The sequence below is a fragment of the Notechis scutatus genome, chromosome 5 (genome assembly GCF_049901735.1).
Source record: "Notechis scutatus isolate UNSWTSFEM ecotype Mainland chromosome 5, rNotScu1.2, whole genome shotgun sequence".
Taxonomy (NCBI): Eukaryota; Metazoa; Chordata; class Lepidosauria; order Squamata; family Elapidae; genus Notechis; species Notechis scutatus.
The window spans coordinates 52,981,673-52,997,792 of record NC_142013.1 but is presented as its reverse complement, the minus strand read 5'-3'; the positions used below and the strand labels follow the sequence as shown (position 1 = coordinate 52,997,792).

The 16,120-nt window shown below is 37.8% G+C and overlaps 1 long non-coding RNA gene across 1 annotated transcript in view; it reads left to right on the top strand.

Annotated features, from left to right (window-relative positions):
* The window catches only part of LOC148130478 (uncharacterized), a 76,503-nt gene extending 60,939 nt beyond the window's left edge, over positions 1-15,564 (top strand). Inside the window, exon 3 of the long non-coding RNA XR_015749822.1 lies at positions 11,731-15,564. This is a non-coding gene — a long non-coding RNA (uncharacterized LOC148130478). The remainder of the gene's footprint in view (positions 1-11,730) is intronic.
* Positions 15,565-16,120: the final 556 nt, after the last annotated feature.

The window sequence follows — 16,120 nt, the reverse complement described above, 5'->3', positions numbered from 1 at the left end:
ACCATCATAACCTGTCAGGTGCAGGAGCCAGAATAGAAGTAAAATACAATAGAAGAAGTATTACAAGTTTATTTCATGCTACCCATACACAAGAATCTGAACTACTAAAGGTCAAGGTGCCAGAAAACAGTCAACTTCAAGGGAGGCTGGACTTTGGACTCTTATGGAGGTGTAGAGATTCCTAATTGTTGATGCATTTGACTCCACCCTTGGACTCAGCTTGGTCATCTCCTACACAACCAACCCTAAACTTATTTTTAATAGATTTTTCAGAAGGTTTTTCAGAAAGAATCTGGGAGGTGCAGTCTTAACATATTATTTATTTATCAAATTTATATGGCCACCCATCTTGTGAAAAGTGACTCTGGATGCTGTGTAGAACAAAGTTATAAAATATTAAATCTCCTTGTGCATTTGCTTCCTTGCTAAGGGGAGTTAACTATTACAAAGGCCAGGTAGATGCTTCATTGATAATTGGAGTCCAGAAATCCTACAGGCAAAAATTTAGATTTCATCAAATCCTTTGACTCTGCCATTTTTTGCCACATTGCATTTATTGTCTAATTCTTAGTGCCTTCCCCAATAATAGCAATGATCTGTTTTAAAATGGAGGATGGAATGAGAGAATGAAAAAAAAAAAAGAGATGAGATAACTTCCCTGAGAGCCACAGAACATAAAATATTGAGACTGGCCAATTCTTCATGGCAATCCAATTTATTCAATTTTGTTGTAAGCTGTTATTGCTGTCTCTTACAATGACTTCAGTCAGACTGCCTGTCCTGCTGCCTCAGTCAAATTAGGAAGCACAATAGTAGTTGACTTTCAAATGATAAACCATAGGAGGAAATGAATGCTCCAAACTGCTTTGCAACAGACACTTCAGACTTTTCCATTTAGTGTAGTTTGCAGACATGATATTCATAGACAATACCTTTATATTCTAATGTACTGCTCCTTTAATTCTGTTTATTTTTTTTAAAAAAAAGTTAATACAATATAATATATATAATATATCCCTGAATCCTTAATTTTCAACTTTCCTCTTCTATCCTGTCCATACATTAATTAACATTCTGAAAAACAACAAATGGATTGAAGAACACCTGATTATAAATATTCAGGTTCTCATCATTTCATTGTTCTACCCAGACCCTATTTGATGATGTAATGTCTACTTATAGCAAAGTTGAACAAACCTCTGTTCAACCTCTGTTCATCTGTTTCAAGAACCCCTATTTCTCCTATGGCCTACACATACACACTTATATGCATATAGCCTTCAAGTTATTTTTGATCTGCAAGTGGGCATCACAGCCAACCCAGAGGCTACCATTAGAGGACAAATCATGCATTTCAAAGATCGCTTGGAGGTAGGAGATAATTCTAATGAAATCTACCAGATCCCCTGCATGGGTTTTCCCTGTGATTATGTAGACAGATGGGGAAGAAGCAAGAACACAAATGAGCAATCAGAAGAGGAGATTTGAACTCATTGGTAGCCTCACATTGCAATGAACAAAGTGTCAGAGTTTGCAGCAATCCAACCAGCACACAAGTAAATAATTCAGCAGGATTCATTTATTGAAGAAACTTGTTTATATACAATAATATAAAACATGATGCATGTATACAATACCCATGCAGTTCTTGCAGCGTGGCAGCAAGTACAAGAACACAAAGCAGAAGCAATCAGAATCACCAGAACTCAGAAGCTCTATATTTATACAGACCAGTTACTCTAAGCCAATCCCAGCCGCCAAGCCATCTGGCGTGGCTCACAAGAAGTGTTGTTTCTTAGTCACCAAACAGTTCCCATTGGCTGACTTCTTCTTATATCTATGTTGTTATATTTTTACTATTGGTTCTGTGGGTGTGGCTAGGTGGGCATGGCTAGGTGGGCACGGTCATGTGACTGAGTGGGCGTGGCTTCTTTTTTTTGAAGCACCCCTCTCTGCACTCCATTTTTTTGCCTCCTGGGTCTCAGGGAAGCCTCCTGGGAGCAAAAATGGCCTCCCAGGAGGCTTCCCTGAGGCCCAGGAAGCCAAAAATGGAGCACAGCACCCCCCATGCTCTGTTTTTTTGCCCCCTGGGCCTCAGGGAAGCCTCCTGAGCGAAACAGTAGGACAATGAGGGGGATCCCAGCACAGCTGATCCTCGAAACAGCTGATCATTGGGAGGAAAAAAAAAAAGAAATACGAGTTCGGCAAACCAGTAGCTGTTTTTTTACTACTGATTCAGCCGAAAGGTAACATTTTTACTCCTGATTCGCCTGAACCAGGCTGAACTAGTAGGATACCACCACTAATCCCAGCTCATAATTTTTCATATCCTGACACAAGGACATACATTGAAGATTGTTGGCTGTGCGGGGAAATGATTGAAGCCTGGGAAATGGGCTCCTTGTCAGTCAACAGGAATGCTGATTTACCACCAGCTTATCAAGTACTTAGGAGTCGAGAACTTGGCAGCACAAGGAAACAACAGCTAATTGCCAGCCATCAATACAATTCTACTGAATATGGAGTCTCAGCAGTTGAATCACATTGAATTGGATTGTTCTCAAATCTTAAATCTAATCAAGGCTGATTCAGAGCAGCTTGTTAACTGGAACTGTTCAGCATAGTACCAGTGCTGAATAGAAAGCTAAAGAAAATGGGCTTATTTCATTCAGCCTTCCATACTTTAAATATGGCTACCATATGTCCTTATTCAACTATGTGTATTTGAGTGTGTATAAACTATGTATGTGTGTCTTTCATTGAGTTACTATCTTTTCAGTTCTCTGCAGCAATCTCCAAGGTACATGGGAGAACTACTTCTGTTGGGTGTATACAGTCCAATGCATGGCCAATCAACAAAACTGCAGAGCAAAGAAAAGTGAACTATTGTTTTATATCTTGTAACAATGACATTAACTTGCAGACATCCATCAAAATAAATTCTAAAAGATTGAGTGTTAAGAATAGAAATATTTTTTGATCAAGTTTCATTTCAAAACACAATTTCAATATAATTAAAATACATTTGTCACAATATTAAGGAAAACATTAGGTTAAAAGATTTAGACATCTTTAAAAACATGAACTTTCCTTGTATTTCCTTATATTCTACTGTGTGTGTGTGTATGTATATATATATGCGAAAACTTAAGAAATATATATATATATATATATATATATATATGTTATATATATACTTTATGGGTACAGGTATGTAGGATCTTAGGTGTGTTCGGGTCTTTTCCCGTGTAAGATTAAGAGTATCTTGGAGACGTTTCGGCGAGGTCCCACTCGCCATCTTCAGGCTGGTGCTTTCGGCTTTGTGCCAGTGCAAGCAGTGTGTGATCGGAGCTGCCATCTCTCTATAAATACAAGTGGTGGGGGCTGGTGTGCTGGGCTGGTTGGCTGTGCTGCTGCCTCTTGATTGGTTGATGGAGTTGATGTTGGTATAATGGGCTGTGTAATGGCCTTGTGAGTTTTGTTGTAGAGATATCCTGGATCTTGTGCTGTAATCTCCTGGGTCGTTGTTTTGTAGTGATCTTTTTCCATTAGCCTCTTGTGTTTTAACAGCTTGGGTAATGGGTTGTGTGATGGGCTTGTGAGTTCTTTTGTTGTGGTATCCTGGGTCTTGCGTTGTAATCTCCTGGGTCGTTTGTGTTTTGATCTCTTTTCGATTAGCCTCCTGTGTAGTAACAGCTTGGGTAATGGGTTGTGTGATGACCTTGTGAGATTTATTGCTGTGGTATCCTTGGTCTTGTGCTGTGATATCCTGGGTCATTTGCTGTGTTGTGACTTCTTGAGTTCTTGAGGTGTAATTTCTTGAGTTTTCTGATGTGATGTCCTGAGCGGGTGGCTGTGATGTAGCATTTTGGGTTTTTAACTCACAAGCCCATCACACAACCCATTACCCAAGCCGTTAAAACACAAGAGGCTAACGACCCAGGAGATGACAGCACAAGATCCAGGATATCTCTACAACAAAGGCCATTACACAGCCCATTATACCAACATCAACTCCATCAACCAATCAAGAGGCTGCAGCACAGCCAACCAGCCCAGCACACCATCCCCCACCACTTGTATATATAGAGATGGCAGCTCCGGTCACACACTGCTTGCACTGGCACTAAGCCGAAAGCACCAGCCTGAAGATGGCGAGTGGGACCTCGCCCAAACGCGTTGCCTAGATACTTTGAATCTTACGCGGGAGAAAACCCGAATAACCAAAGATCCACATACAAATACCCATGAGAACCTCAGAAAACAAATATATATATATATATATATATATATATATATATATATATATATATATATATATATATATATATATATATATATGTATGTATGTATGATGTATGTATGTATGTATGTATGTATGTATGTATATGTATATGTATATGTATATGTATATGTATATATGTATATATGTATATGTATATGTATATGTATATGTATATATGTATATATATGTTTTCATATATATAGATTTTCATGGGTACAGGTATGTAGGTCTAGGTGTGTTCGGGTCTTTTCCTGTGTAAGATTAAGAGTATCTTGGCGACGTTTCGGTGAGGTCCCACTCGCCATTCTCAGGCTGGTGCTTTCGGCTTTGTGCCAGTGCAAGCAGTGTGTGATCGGAGCTGCTGTCTCTCTATAAATACTGGTGGTGGGGGCTGGTGTGCTGGGCTGGTTGGCTGCGCTGCTGCCTCTTGATTGGTTGATGGAGTTGATGTTGGTATAATGGGCTGTGTGATGGCCTTGTGAGTTTTGTTGTGGAGATATCCTGGATCTTATGCTGTAATCTCCTGGGTCGTTTGTTTTGTAGTGATCTTTTTTCCATTAGCCTCTCGTGTTTTAACAGCTTGGGTAATGGGTTGTGTGATGAGCTTGCGAGTTCTTTTGTTGTGGTATCCTGAGTCCTGCATTGTAATCTCCTGGGTCGTTTGTGTTTTGATCTCTTTTCCATTAGCCTCCTGTGTAGTAACGGCTTGGGTAATGAGTTGTGTGATGACCTTGTGAGATTTATTGCTGTGGTATCCTTGGTCTTGTGCTGTGATATCCTGGGTCATTTGCTGTGTTGCAAATTCTTGAGTTCTTGTGGTGTAATTTCCTGAGTTTTCTGATGTGATGTCCTGAGCAGGTGGCTGTGATGTAGCATTCTGGGTTTTAGTCTGGCTTCGAGTTTGGGGTCTGGGTCTGTGTTCTTGGCGTGTGTCAGCTTGTTTGGTTTTTGGGGTCGGGGTGTGTGACATGAAATTAATTTCGAAGGAACCAAATTAATATCCAACACTGAACACTCCAGCAAGAGAATAATCAGGGAAGCCATCCAGATAGAGAAACACCCCCATAACATGAATAGACAGGATGATACCTCCTGCCTACCAGACATCTGGAAGCTAGCCCTCACCAACAAACAAGTCCCAGCCACAAAAACCAACACCAGACCCAAAACAACATGGGACACCACCGCCAATCCCCCTCATCAGACCCAGGCCCAAGCCCATCCTATAAACGAAGGACAACCACCATCCAGAAAACAGACCACGGCTGCTTCGCCAGCTGTCGCATCCCCCGACCCCAAAACCCAACAAGCTGATACACGCCAAGAACATAGACCCAGACCCCAAAATTGAAGCCAGACTAAAACCCAGAATGCTAAATCACAGCCACCCGCTCAGGACATCACATCAGAAAACTCAGGAAATTACACCACAAGAACTCAAGAATTTGCAACACAGCAAATGACCCAGGATATCACAGCACAAGACCAAGGATACCACAGCAATAAATCTCACAAGGTCATCACACAACCCATTACCCAAGCCGTTACTACACAGGAGGCTAATGGAAAAGAGATCAAAACACAAACGACCCAGGAGATTACAACGCAGGACCCAGGATACCACAACAAAAGAACTCGCAAGCCCATCACACAACCCATTAATTAATTTAACAATTTCTGAATCAAACATATTATTTTTATAACTATATTTGAAAAGTCAATATGAAATGAGTCTTTCTGAGTGTGCTGAAATGGGCAGAAAATGATACATTTGATTTGAAGGTTTGATTCAAATTAATGTGCCAATTATAAAGGTTATTCTATTTTGGGATTCAAAAGTGACCTTTCAATGGGATCTTGGAACTGAATGTTCATATACCATTGTTACAAAGAGAAAGCACTTGGGTTAGTATCAGACAAAATCAGCTGTTCCTTTTCTTACTGGACTACAGTGGTGGGATTCAAAAATTTTTTACTACCAGTTCTGTGGGCGTGGCTTGGTGGGCATGGCATGGCTTGGTGGGTGTGGATTGGTGGGCATGGCAGGCGAAGGATACTGCAAAATCTTCATTCCCACCCACTCCTGCGGGAAGGTTACCACCAATTCTCTGGAGTCTGAACTACTCAAAATTTCTGCTGCCATTTTCCAGAACTGGTCACCTGCTGAATACCACTTCTGCTGGGCTATGTAATTTTTTGCCCCAATTCCTCCCTAACCGCTAGTTCCTTCTTTCCCTCTTTAGATCTTCTCCAAAATCAGCTCTAAATTCCTTTACAAATTACATATTGAGATATTTTGCTTAAATCAACGCTCTGAATAACTGAATTTCTACTAAGCTAGAGCAGAATAGATTTCAAAGAATACTTGCTGAAAATAAAGAGCACAATATTAGGAATGTGTATATATAGTAGACTGTCATCCCATGTAACATTGGTTAAAAAGTGCAATTTCCAGAATTCCTAACATGCATGACCAAAAAACCAATGGATTTAAAAATTCTAGAAGTGACAATCCCAACATATATGCAGGATACCCGCACTGATGATATATTGTCTCTACACCTTTGCTGGAGCAACATCCTACTTTGGATGCTCTGTATGTTGCTCCACAGTAAACTCTCTGAGTTGTGGTTATGTGCAAATTAATTTGTATTCTTGATAGTTCATCCAGTATTCCCCACTGGCCCTCATCCCAGAACAAAACATGCACCCCTTCCCACCCTAGAATAAAGTGCCGGTTGTAAATTGACACAAAAGCATACATAAAATGTATGACATAATGTTCCAGATGGCCAACCATATCATCTTTAACTAATGCTAGCTTCAGTTTTAAAACTCCCATGAGATCATGAAATATAGAATGGAAATACTGATTCTGTGGTATCGAGCCCCAAACTCACATATAACAGTCCAGTATATCTTCATTAACAAGAAACATTTCCATTGATTTTATTTGGCTCTGATTCATATTATACATAACAAATATATATGGTCACTTAAGTGAATTATTGCAATTCAATTTGGAATGATTGCTTACAATTATTGTATTATCTCTAGGATGCCCTAGTCTCTGGGTGTCAAAACTGTTTTTATTTAATGAAATAACATGGAAAAGTTAATCAGAGTAGGTTAACCTTTATGGATCTCAAGGTCAGTACATTCATCTCCTCTAAAAGGGATTTTTAAAAATTTTGACAAAGAAGTTATGATATGGGAAAAGCACTGCAGAATTCCCCAGTATTGCACTAAGTTGGTTTACATTTGTATAGCAGTTATAACTGTTTATGCAGTTCATAAACCAGAAGATGTATTTATTGTATGTGTGTCCCTCTTTGTGTGTGTGTGTGTGTGTGTGTGTGTGTGTGGAGATTGAAAAAAGACCTGAAAGCATGAACAGAAGAGATGATTCCACCAGACTGTCAATTATCTGGAAGCCTGCACTCTCAAACAAAAGAATCTCCACACCACAAGCCAGGCAAACACCTGGGCACAAATGGATCCCCCCTGATACCTCCAGCTCAAACACACCCCAACCAGGCACCCAGATGAAACCTAGCTTCCTAATAAAAGATAGCCGTCCATTTACTCGGAGCCAAGCTGCACTAAAAGCCTCCAATACAGGAACACAATGTTGCCAGCCAATCAAGACAAAAAAAGCCACAAAACAGACAGAAGATATTAGAAACACCAATCAAGCAGAATGCAGCAAACTCCAAGACCAATAAACACAGACCAAGACTCCCAACCAATCAGGATGAAGAAAAAACCATTCTGACACAGCAGTAGGCTAGCCCCAAATTTAAAACTGAAACGGCTGTGAAAGTCTGACTCATGACGAACACAATACAGAAGCCTGATGATGGCAGATGAGATTCTGCGAAACCTTGCTACAACTTTAAAAGCACAACTATAATGATGTGGGAAAATACCCGAACAAAGCTGAATACCATACATGTAAGTACCCGTGTAAACTTAAGAAAACATATATATATATATGTGTGTGTGTGTGTGTGTGTGTGTGTGTGTGTGTGTGTGTGTAGGTCTTGGCGTGTACGGGTCTTTTCCCATGTAAGATAGAAAGTATCTTGGCAATGTTTCGACGAGGTCCCACTCGCCATCTTCAGGCTGGTGCTTTCGGCTTCGTGCTTCCGCTCGCACAAGCACGAAGCCAAAAGCACCAGCCTGGCTCTATTAGCTAAGTGTATTAATTTATTTATTTTGATTTGTCAATTGCTTACAAGATAATAGGTATAAGTATATACATAGTTATGAATACATGAAATGGGTACATATAAGAAAAATAAAAGAAACAATAGCACAGGGATGGTAGGCACGTTGGTGCGCTTAAGTCAGGCTTGATCCCTAGAGACTGAATGGACAAATGCTCACCACCTTGACCTACCTCCAATAGCAACTTATTACTGTTATAAAGACATCCCAGTAGTTTCTTTGATTCTCTCTGTCAGCCTGCCTGTTATTTTCCTCTTTTAAAAAAACACTTTCTTCATTGCTTCCTAATCAACTTTTCTCCTATCCATTATCTGCTTGCATCACGTGTGAGCTCCTGCTGGTTGTTCATTGCATCAAGTTAGTAGTTAGCCTTAATTTGGTCTGGGATAAACTGGTCAGATTGTTCACTTCATAGCACTCTTAGCAATCATATTCAATATTCATAATTTCACTGTGTCTACCTACTTTCTCCTAGTACTTCTTTATCCAGTTTTCATAATCATACATCAATGGAAAGATCATTACGTTCATTATTTGCTCTTTGTTGTCATGAAATGTTTTTGTATTTCATGATCTTCACTCTCATTGATCCTTTCTTACTCAGCATAAAAGTTTGTATTCAATCGTCACATATCCTTTTTATTGCAAGGCTTTCATACTGCATATTTTACCAGGTAGCATAATGATTGTACTGAAGCATTTGGATTTTTCAGGCTTAATGTTATTTTAGCTTTTTCCCCTTTTCAATTTTCATATCTCATATCTCTATAGTTTTTCAGATTCACTTTCATACAAGTTGAGTCTTACAATTGATTTTATCCTGACTATATATTTCCAAGTTATACATTTGTAACCTATTTATTCTTTTTAATTTTCTAAGTTTAAACCATATATTTTATTTAGTCAGTTATATACTATCTGTTCCATCTGGAGTTTGCATCTGAAAATATCCTAGATGATTTAATTCCCCTTCTCAATCTTATATTTTTTACTAACATAATACAAACTATATTTGATTATAGTATTGTCCTCCAAGTGGAGAGCATGTATAAAGTCTGTGTTTATGTTGCTGAACGGGCATTATTAATCAAACTCTATTAACTATCTCTAGCAATATTATCTTTACTCAATCAAAGTCTTTCTCTTGACAACAGTACAAAAGGCATTTGCCCTTGCTACTTCTAGAATTCCTACTTGTAGATGCATTGAGTTCCCTCATACCTGCAGAAATCACCTGTCCTCATTGTTACTTATTATAGGCTTCTCCCATTTCTTTTTAACTCACTAGCAAGATCGATCCTACCAGGAATTACCCCTGACATTCTTTAAGATCATTGAAGCTACATCTCTGATCACATTAAGGTGGCAATCTCTTGGAACTGATACCCATATTTTCCCTGAAACTATCGTGATCATCTAAGTTGTTACTAACACAATAATTAAACTAGTTTCCACTTGGAATATGGAATTATTATTTCCTACTTAGCAGGTTGATAAATTTGCTAATTCTCATTAATGAAAATCTGGGACCAAAACATTAAGATACAACATGAAGTTCAACCTTTTAAATACTATTTTATAGAGTTTTTTAAAAAAATCTTCCTTTCTTAAATTCTGTACTGTCTTGTGTTTCAGTTAACAGTGGAGATGAATACTATCAATGGCACATATTGATATATGAACTGAGTGATAAATAATAAAGAATAAATACTAATGAAGATCTTTGAGGATATCTATTATTTGTGCTTTGCCTTTGTATATCAAATAATCAAATATATAGCTGGATGAAATAGTGCATTCCTGACCTAGTTTTCTTCAAACATTTGTTTGAATGCTTGTTTCTTAGAATAATATTTCATATGATAGCATATTCTGTGGTTGCCTAATTACTGTCTCTTTTCAGTATTACTTTTTCACATGTTTTAGAGAGGATGGCATTAGTCTGTACTGTAGAGGTATACTCTTGTTAAATGGATTGATTCATCCATTCCTGATTATAACTAATCTGCTAGCCCATTCTCTCGCACAGTAGATCAAATCCATTGAAGTAAAGGATTGACTGAATTCCGATTGCAGTCTTACAGGCTTAGCTTCTCTGTACGCCAGGGAACAGGTTTATTGTCAGCATCTAGCAAAGCAAGCTTGAGAAGGAATCATTAATATTTTATAGAGCTAAACAGAGAAATGACATCATGAGTGATAAATTGCTCTACCTACATTTGTCTTTGGTCAATTATTTCTAAAGCTTTAGAATTCCTTTTAAAATCTTGAAATGTTTCCTCTCCAATTTTTAAAAAAGTGATTTATAAACCAGATCATATGATATTAAGTTGTATTGAAAAGCAGACACCCATTACTTAGGTTTTATTATGACATTTCATGCAAGTTTTTATAATTTTATAGCAATTGTTTTAAACAAATGGATTCCACTTGTATGGAAAGCATAATTCTCTTGCATTTCATGTTTATTCATTGCTCCATAGAAACATTGTTGTAGAAGTTCAAGGTACCCATTGTATCTTTTCAAAACCATCTCCCCGTAACAGCAGGTCAATTGTCTTTATTGGTTGTCTTAAGCTTCTGCTAAGGTAATGTTCTGCTCTCAAACCCCTAAAAGGAAATTGCAGCAAGACAGACGTAGAAACATGCTGAGAAATGCCATTCCTTCCCACTCTAGTGATGTCACAGTGCCTACAACCATCAACCATTTCAGAGTCATAAGCTTTCCCCAAACTAAAAAAAGTGTTTCCCACCCCATCATAACTTATAAAATTGTCCAGTTAATATGGGGCACATGATTCTTTTTAATTTTTTAATTGTTTTATTAATGTATAAAATACAAAGAAGTATTTATATTATATCGTGGTCTAATTTGAGATAGTTAGTTGTATTGAAAAGCAGACTCATTATTTAGGTTTTATCATGACATTTCATGTAAGGTTTTATAATTTTATAGCAAATATTTTAAACAAACGGATTCCACCTGTATGGAAAGTATAGTGCTTTTGTATTCCATGTTTGTTCATTGCTTCATAGAAACATTGTTGTAGAAGTTCAAGGCCACCCACTGTATCTTTTCAAAACCATAAGAGCAGGTCAAGTGTCTTTATTGGTTTTACAAAGGACAAACTTGTTGTTTTTGCAAATCCCTAACAAGAGATTGCAACAAGGCAGCCACAGAAATATACTGAAAATGACATTCCTTTCCATTCTAGTGATATCACAGTGTCTACAATTATCAACTATTCCAGGGTCATATGTATTCCCCAGATTAAAAAGTGTTTCCCATCCCATCATAAAGAGCGTGATGGTGCAGTGGTTAGAATGCAAGCTAATTCTGCTGACTGCCAGCTCAATCCTGACCAGCTCAAGATTGACTCAGCTTTCCATCATTCCAAGGTCAGTAAAGTGAGGACTCAGACTGTTGGGAGCAATATGCTGACTTTGTAAACCATTTAGAGAGTGCAGTCAGGCACTATGAAATAGTATAGAAGTCTATTGCTATTGCTATCATAACTTATAAAATTCCCCAGTTTGGGCACATGCTTCTGGAGTATTTTAATCTTTTAGCTGAAGTTTTAGTCTTTTGATGTTATCAAAACTATTGTCATGCCCGTTGGAGTCTGAATCCGAGAAGGAAGCCGAACAGCTGACAGGGAGTGGGAGTTTGGCTCTGTTGGCTGTGGAGGAAACTGGGGAAGGGCACAGTCCGGCTGGACAGAACAGGGAAGAGGTAGAACAAGGGAGAGAGAATTCAGAGGAAGACCCAGGCCCACCCCCTCTTCATCCTAGGGCACGCAGGAAGGAACGGAGAAGAGAGCAACGTGAGTTGCGTGGCTTGTGGGAGGAAAGGGCCCTGATTCCCTTCATTAGCTGCAACTGGGAACACAGTTTATAACAAAGGCAAGTTGCGTGCAGCAGGCCGTTGGGAGCAAACATGACTTTATCTTGTATTGTCCTAGCTTATTTGTGTTCCTGGCGTCTTCCCAACTGTGTGAGTTTTGCTGTACTTTCAAGCCTGAAATTCTTGCTCCTGCCCTGCCAAACTAATTACTTCAATTTGGCTTGTTTGGACTTTTAAGTTACAGTTTGTGTTTACCCTGTTTTGGACTGAATTTTCTGCAGTCAAATGCTGTTTCTGGGAGAGTTTTTCCTCCAGCCAGAAGGTAACATGGACATTGGGGGCAAAGTTGGAGATAATAAAGGGACTCTTATTGATTATCTGACTCTGTTGCCTTTGTGCCACGCCCCGGGTCATCACAACTATGCACTGTATGTTAAGAATACAATTATTAAAATCTATTTGATATATACAAAAAGTATATATATTGTTACATCCTCAAACCCCCAAAACTTTAACCTTAAACTTTCTACCGTGGACCTCACTCCATTCCTAAGAGGTCTGTAAGGGGGCGTGCATAAGCGCACCAGCATGCCTACCGTCCCGGTGCTACTGTTCCCATTTATACATTTATTCGTACTCATTTATTATGTATATACTTATATCTGTTTATACTTATATATTTATATGTTATATTCATACTTATACTTGTTTTCTCATGCATGCTTGACAAACAAACAAATACATAAATATCATATTTATAAATATTTATCCATTCATTTTGTTGGAGAAGTTTTGTCTGAACACATTTCTCTGTGTATTAAAACATGATTTGTTACTCAGATGAATATGGAGGGCTTCATGTACAGGAAGAGCTCCACATAAACCTGGGTTAACTAACATACTTCTTAGCTCCATTTCCATGGTATCCATGTTCTCCAATCATGTCACTGAATTTTAACAGAAAAATGTCACCATTTGGGGGCACTGATTTTGTCTTTTTTTCTTTACTTGTAGATAAAAGAAATGAAGTTTCTAGAAGGTTCAATGTACTTATTTTCCTACAAAACCCATAAAGTGGAAAATGTAGACCAAGGCTTGCCCTGCCCTCTCAAACTATTACTGCCCTAAAGCCCCATGGTGGAAAAAAGCTGTTCATGTCTGATATTGGCATAACAATATATATGTTTGCTTCACAGTGTTCGCTCTCTTGAATACTTTCAAGATATTAGTAGTTATACTGTTTTGGATTTATCCCAGTAATTCCTGCTCCTTTGGAACAATGGAGTCACCCCAAAGATTGATATCTTTCTCTTACAAATCTAACTCAATTAGATGATTTCTAAAAGCAGATAAATTGATAGATTAGTAAATGTAATATATATACTCTATTTAAGGATGCAAATGGGAAAATCTGACATGAATCCTTACATCTCAAACTGGAAACCTGATGGAATTCTAATTATCTTGCAGTTAGAAGAGCTGATAAATGAAACTGTCCATCCCAAGTATGCAGAGTATCTAACATGCAAACTGATCCTGAATTTCAAATCAATAGGGCTTAATATTTCACCAGCAATCATATATTTGAAAATCAATGCTGTCAGGTTTGGTAATGCTCTTCTCCAGAATAAATGGGCTGGAGACAAAGATACTGAAGGCAGCAGTCCAAGAATGAAGAAAGCCTCAGCAGTTCTGAAAATTATACACAGAATCCTATATAACGAGACATTTACCTTACACGAAAAAATTCAGACCAGATTAAAATGCAGCACCACAAATCCACTGGCATTGTCCATTAACAAAAACAATGCTTAAATATGGAGCTCTTTTACATGGAGTTTTCATGTGGTCAGTTTCATCCCTCAGTAATGCCCATCAGTCGGTATTTTTTTAGCAATTGTATTTTTTATTCTGATCATGTCTTGTTTTTTTTTTAAAAAAAAAAAAACAGAAGTGGAAGACCTTCTTTAGCCATATAATATGACAACTTTTGAAATTTAATTTTTATAAAAAATCTGCTTATATGGCTCTCAGCGAAGGTAGCCCAATGGGAAGCTATGTATGGATATTAAATGTAAAATGTGTTTTATTTTATGCTTGGAATATTTCATCAAAGTGTTTTCACTTGACTGAATTCTAACAGATCAGAACAATCAAGTGTTTCATTTTGTGACAAAACAAAGCTCAAAATATTTTGAGAGCTGGGTTTTTGATTTGTCTAGATTGGAATTTATAAGAACTTTTTGCTTTTTTTTCATTCTACTGTAGGGCCAAAATAGTAGTTGTACTAGCAACCCCTATTGCTAGTGCTTGCAGAAGAAATATGACCAACTGTACAATATTCAGAAAAAATTTGGAAAAATTAATTAAATTTCCATAGGGAATAACGGAAATACAAACCTTCCTTTACCAACTGAAAAATAGTTTAGTTTAGAATATTCCTCTCCATTTTATTTCAACAGAGGTTTTTGTTTTAGCTGATTTATTTACTCAGAAACTTTGAACAAAAATATATCTGGGCAAACAGCAAATCTCTTAAGTCTTCCTTACAGGTAGCAACTGTCTGAATTTGAAAATCATCAGGTAAGCTCAAGTTGCAATTCTTTCTATTACCAGAAAAATTCTTAATTGTGACATTAAAAAAAAACAGTCATTACTTTAGACACCATTAATATCAAAGCCATATATCAAGATTATGCTACAACATTAAATTTACTTTTGCTGATATTTATATTTGTTTTGGCTGCCCTCTGCCGCCCCTCCAAAATCAGGAAAGGGTCTGTTGGTACTACTTAATTGCAGAATAACATACAAGTTACAAGAGTATATACAATGTGCACCCATACATTAAATCTCAACAAATTAGCTAAAAGCAACAGTTGTTGTATTTTTAAGGCATGCTTAAAACTCAACAACATCAACAGGGCCAAAACCATGCACAGAGCAGACCTATACCACTAAGTTCAGTAAACCATCCCAAACCTTTGCATGTTTAATTCAAAAATTCAACCTCAGCAAAACCCAAAAGTATGCAGAAAATTTACATGCACACCAAGGGTCAAAAAATCAACCAAATAACTTTTAGAATAACACTTGTATGAAACATTGTACACAATTATGCACCCCTTCCTTTTATTTGCCTGCCGAAAAAGGGACAGCATAACATATCACTGTGATCATATTAAGAGCAACTGCATTCTCTTTGTTGATGATGTAGCTTTTTCTCTGGAAATATCACACTACTAACTAGAGCATATAAAACATTTGCTAGACCAGTACTTGAATACAGCTCATCAGTCTGGAACCCACATTACGTATCTGATATTAACACGGTTGAGAAAGTCCAGAAATATTTCACAAGAAGAGTTCTCCACTCCTACTCGTTGCAGAATACCTTATGCCATCAGACTCGAAATTCTAGACCTAGAAAACCTAGAACTACGCCGCCTTCGGTCCGATCTAAATATAGTATATAAAATCATACATTGCAATGTCCTACCTGTCAATGAATACTTCAGCTTCAATCATAACAACACAAGAGCAAACAATAGATACAAACTCAAGGTTAATCACCAGACTAGATTGCAGGAAATACAACTTCAGCAACAGAGTGGTCAATGTCTGGAATACCTTACCTGAGTCTGTGGTTTCTTCCCCAAACCCCAAAAACTTTAACCTTAGACTGTCTACTATTGACCTCACCCCTTTCCTGAGAGGTAGGGGGCATGCATAAGCACACCAACGTGCTTCCCGTCCCTGTC